Source organism: Myotis myotis, unplaced genomic scaffold (assembly GCF_014108235.1).
Source record: "Myotis myotis isolate mMyoMyo1 unplaced genomic scaffold, mMyoMyo1.p scaffold_m19_p_2, whole genome shotgun sequence".
Lineage (NCBI taxonomy): Eukaryota > Metazoa > Chordata > Mammalia > Chiroptera > Vespertilionidae > Myotis > Myotis myotis.
This window is the reverse complement of record NW_023416324.1, coordinates 131,488,369-131,493,444: the sequence shown is the minus strand read 5'-3', so window position 1 is coordinate 131,493,444 and position 5,076 is coordinate 131,488,369. Positions and strand designations below refer to the sequence as shown.

The 5,076-nt window shown below is 35.2% G+C and overlaps 1 pseudogene; it reads right to left on the bottom strand.

Annotated features, from left to right (window-relative positions):
- Positions 1-467: 467 nt before the first annotated feature.
- On the bottom strand, positions 468-2,133 carry LOC118675041 (annotated as a pseudogene).
- Positions 2,134-5,076: the final 2,943 nt, after the last annotated feature.

The window sequence follows — 5,076 nt, the reverse complement described above, 5'->3', positions numbered from 1 at the left end:
TTATTTATTTAAACTTCAAACAAACTTTTATTACACAAAGGTCACATAATTGTATATTTCCTTACTTTGTACACAATTATTCTTACTCTCCACAGAAAGGCTGCTTCTTCACGTCTCATCAGGTGATGACAAACACTAAAATCCTGATTTTAACAGAATAGTAGTAGAAATGCCTCAGTGATTTAAGTAGAAAGCAGTATATTGGTACATGGCTCTTGCACTTATAAGGAATGTACAGATGTATTTTTTTTCAAAAATACAAAATAAATTATCTGTATGCATGGACAATGACAGCAGTAAACCATTGTATGTTGTCAACTGAAACCAGTAACTGATTTTCTTGAACATCAGCCAGCCTTTCATTCAGTCATTTCCTTCAACTGACTTCTCTGAAGTTATAGGTGAGGAGACTGCCCTGAGCTTCCTCTCACAGTTCTCAGTAATGATGGTAAAGCACTATGCTAGGGCTAGAACATGCCGCCTCCCACCCCTCCTCCCATCCCACCCATCCCAGGGTCCTTCTCCTCTTTAGGAATTTCTGTGACCACAACTTCTCCTTTTGGATCAATGATTCCTTTTTACATATTCCTTTTTACCATATTCACAAACTCTCCAAGTATGGCATCATAACCAATTTCTGAGGAACTCTGCATAATTTTCTCTCAACTATCAAGGATCCCTCAACACCTGCATTCTTAGCAATGGTCATTGCAGCAATTTTTAATGCTTTCTTTATAATTTCCATACCAATTTTCTTGATCTTCATTAGTTGGAGTTAATGAGTCCAAAGCTGGAATCCACCGAAGCAGGGTACAAACCCCTCCCAGAACAATGCCTTCCTCCACAGCAGCTCGGGGAGCATGGAGGGCGTCTGTGACTCTGTCCTTCTTTTCATTCACTTCCACATCATTTGTCCCACCAACCTTCAGCACATCTACTCCATGTGAGACTTTGGCCAGGCGTTCACTTAGTTTTTCTTTTTCATATTCACTAGTTATGATATCTAACTGATTGATGATTTCTTGAATATGTTTTTCAATTTGAACCTTGTCACCTTTTCCTTTCAAGAGCATGGCATCATCTTTGGTCACAATGACCTCTCCACCTTTTCCTAAGTTGTGAGGCTGCACATCTTCTAGCTTCAGAGTCAATCCTTCTTCTCTAAACACTGCACTATCAGTAGCAATAGCCATGTCTTTAAGTTGGTTCTTTCTATTGTCACCAAAACCTGGAGCTCTGACTGCTACAAACTGAAGACCAACTTTTAGCTCATTCAAAATAAGTGTCCTTAGAGCATCTCCATCAATATCTTCACAATTATGACCAGGGGCTTACGGTGAGGATTGGCAATTTCAAGAGTAGGTATGATGGACTGAACACTAGAAATTTTTCCACTCAATAGAATGTATACATCTTGGAATTCACATTTCTGACCTTTTTCTGTATTAATAAAGTATGGAGAAATATAATGTAGATCAAACTTCATGCCCTCAAGAACTTCTAATTCACCATTCAGTGTTTTTCATCCTTTACTGTGATGACGCCTTTCTTTTCAACCTTTTCCATTGTCTCGGAAATTATGTTGCCAATTTCTTTGTCTCCATTTGCAGGAACTGTAGCAACCTGAGCTATTTCTTCAGAGGTTGTCATAGGTTTAGATTGCATCTAAAGTTCAGAAATTTCAGCATCAACAGCCAACATCACACCTCTCCTGATTTCCACTGGCTTAGCACCTTTACTAATCTTCTCACAGCCTTCATTGGCAATGGAGCGTGCCAGCACAGTAGCAATGGTGGTGCCACCCCCAGCCTCTTCATTTGTATTATTGGCAACATCTTGAACAAGCTTAGCACCAATATTTTTATATTTACATTTTAAGTCAATGGACTTTGCAATGGTTACACATTCTTTTCTTACTTTGGTACTTTCCCAGCTCGGTTCAATAATCACTGTTCTTCCCTTTGGCCCCATAGTAATGGCTACAGCACTGACTAAAAGGTCTACACCTTGAAGTATTAAGGCTCCAGCCTCTGCACCAAATTTTACATCTTTGGCATAAGCCCAGGTGAGATGAGGAGTCAGTGCCTTGGACACGGGCCTAATCCGGCGAAAGACTGTGTGTAATCAAAGCATTTCTGCGGGGTGGCAGGCGTGCGGGCAGCGAGTGAGGGCTTATGCCCACTTTTTAAATTGGATTGTTCATTTTTTTGGTGTTGAGTTATAGGAGTTTTTAAAAATATCTATTTTGGATATTAACCCTTCATTGAATGTATCACTGGAAAATATGTTCTCCCATTTAGTAGGCAGTCTTTTTGTTTTGTTGATGGTTTCCTTTGCTGTGCAAAAACTTTTTTAGTTTGACGCAGTCTCATTAGTTTATTTATTTTTTATTTCCCTTGCCTAAGGAGATACATTACAAAAATATTGCTAAGAGAAATGTCAGAGATTTTACTGCCTATGTTTTCTTCTGGGAGTTTTGTGATTTTGAGCCATGCATTTACTAGTAAGTCTCTAATCTATTTTGTATTTATTTAATACCATTTCGCAGTCTCATATGCTGCTAAAACAGTAGAAGATACTAAAATTGGAAATTGGATTTCTAAATAAGTTTCATGGAAGGCAAAACCCTACTTTGAAACATATAGTCACAATGCCCTTAGCTAATTTGATTCTCTTGCATTTATTCCCGAGAGTAAAGAGGGTAGGCAAATCACTACAAACATAATATGCTTAACAGCCATAGGCCAAGCACCAGTCAATCACATTCAGCAACCATTATTCCCTCCAGTTGGATGGTAACTAGAAGACAATGGACATGTTGGGTGGTAATGAGAGATGAGCTTGGAAAAATACAGTAGCTAGTTGATAGAAGGCCTTGGTTTTGATAAATGGGCATGGGATGATTCCGTTTCCTAACCAGATGTATGTTGCATATGGAAACAGTTATGACTCTCCAAGAGAAATTCATGTTCAACACTTCACTGTGCAACATTAGGAAATAATTTTTTTCAATATGAATTTTAAGTTCAAATGGATTACAGTGTTTCTGCAGTCAGTACAGAATACTTCACCATTTTAGACATTCTTAATATAAAGACCCTAAAGCATTGACCTTTCCTTGGTTCTACATTTATTAGAATCATCACATAGAAAAACATAAAAAGACTGAATAGCAGCATCAACACACCTTTTAGAATTTATTTATCTGAGAAATTCCAAACACTACCATCTTCAGACCACATTTCTCTCCAAAATTTAAATTCTATGCCAGAAGATAAATTTACAAATGAAACACTAGGAATATAACAACAAATGTAGGGCTTAAGATCCAATCAGTGATATTTTAATAATAGGGATAGTGAAGAATTAAATCTTTCCAAAATCATGTCTGCAATAGCAGAAATGAAGCTTTTTTCATCTTACATCTATAGAACTCTGTTATGGTGACAAAACATAGTTATATTTGAACAGTTGTGAAATGTCCATTAACTTCTCAAAATTTAAACTACTTGAATAAGTCATATTTGTGTGATCATAATTTTAATTTCCAAGCAGATGGGTAGTGAGCCATTCTTTTCAAAGGATGATGATGACTTCAGCAGTCAGAGCATAGGTTCATGGGATAAAAGGGTTGGCAAACAGCACGTCTGGTAGTTTATATTTCCTGGAGACTTCACACTTGTCCTTACTCTTCATCTGTCAGATTCAGATTTATTCTAGCAGAGCAGGTGCTGTTTTTCATATTCTTATGTAATATTTTATGTCTTTAGGGAGGAAAATAATATGATATGGCATTTTGTTGAAAAGCATGCAGGACATGTCCCTGAGAGTCTATAGTTTCTTTTGCATCTAGTGCCTTAGCTTCATATGGCACCTTAGCTTGAAGGAGCATACTTTAATACTTACTTTTACTAGTATTTCCTCCCAGGTTTATGAGGGTATACTTGACAAACACAATTGCATATACTGAAAGTGTATAATGCGATGATTTCATATACTTGCTTTTATTTATTTTTTTTAAATGTCTGGGTAGCCAATTTGCTTTTGGCCAACTTTTAGGCTAATCTAAATTATTTTCTTTCCCACATAACTCTGAGATTTTGAATATGACATTTTAAGTAGATTTTTAGTTTAACTGGTTAACTGCTCAGTACACTTATTACATTGCACTGTTATTATTCTGTAAACTACTTGAGGGCATAGCTCTAAACTCAGCACTTAGTACCATTTGTGACAAATACTATAGATTTCCAAATTGATTAACTAGCTTTATTGACTTGATCAATGATATTTGCAAACTCTGTGTTGTTATTGCATAATCTATATTCAGAACATGTTTACAAACATAGTGTATAAGCTATATATATGTCTGAAGCTGTAATATTTTCTTGCATTTTAATTGGTTTCCATTAAAAGCAACATTACAGAATTTTAAAAAATTCCTATACGTTCATCAGCAAATTTCTTTTATAGTTTTGATTTATACTTGTGATTTAGGCAAAGGCTATAAAAAGTTTAGTTACAATATTTTTTATATTTTATGAGAAAGCAGAAAATAATTTTCTTATTTTTTCATTGCAAATGTAATACAATCAGCATATGATTTTTATTGTTAACTTAATTTTCTAATCAGCAGAATTCTTACTTGAATTTTGTTCTCAGCCACAATTATAAGTGATCACATATTTTATGGAATGGTCTTTTGTTTAGATTCTGAACTAGTAAAACTAAAAAATTTTTTTACTGCCATCAGGAAACACAGAGGTATTCTTAAAAGAAATCAGGCAAGTGTATTACTTTCAGTACTAGTTTGTATTAATTTTCCTCTATTAATTTTTAATTAATCTTACTGCATTTATCATTCAATGCAGTTTATATTCACAGCAAAATATTAAAGAGCATCTCAAATTCAGTATAGCTAGCTGGTCAGTTAAGTTTGTTAACATTCTCTAGGTTTACACTAAGAAAAAAATCCAGGCTAACCACTCAGAAAGTTGAACTTGGCCCTTCTGTTTACATAACAACAAATTAATATTTGGGAGGGACATTAAATTTGATTATGTCTTGGATTTTTGT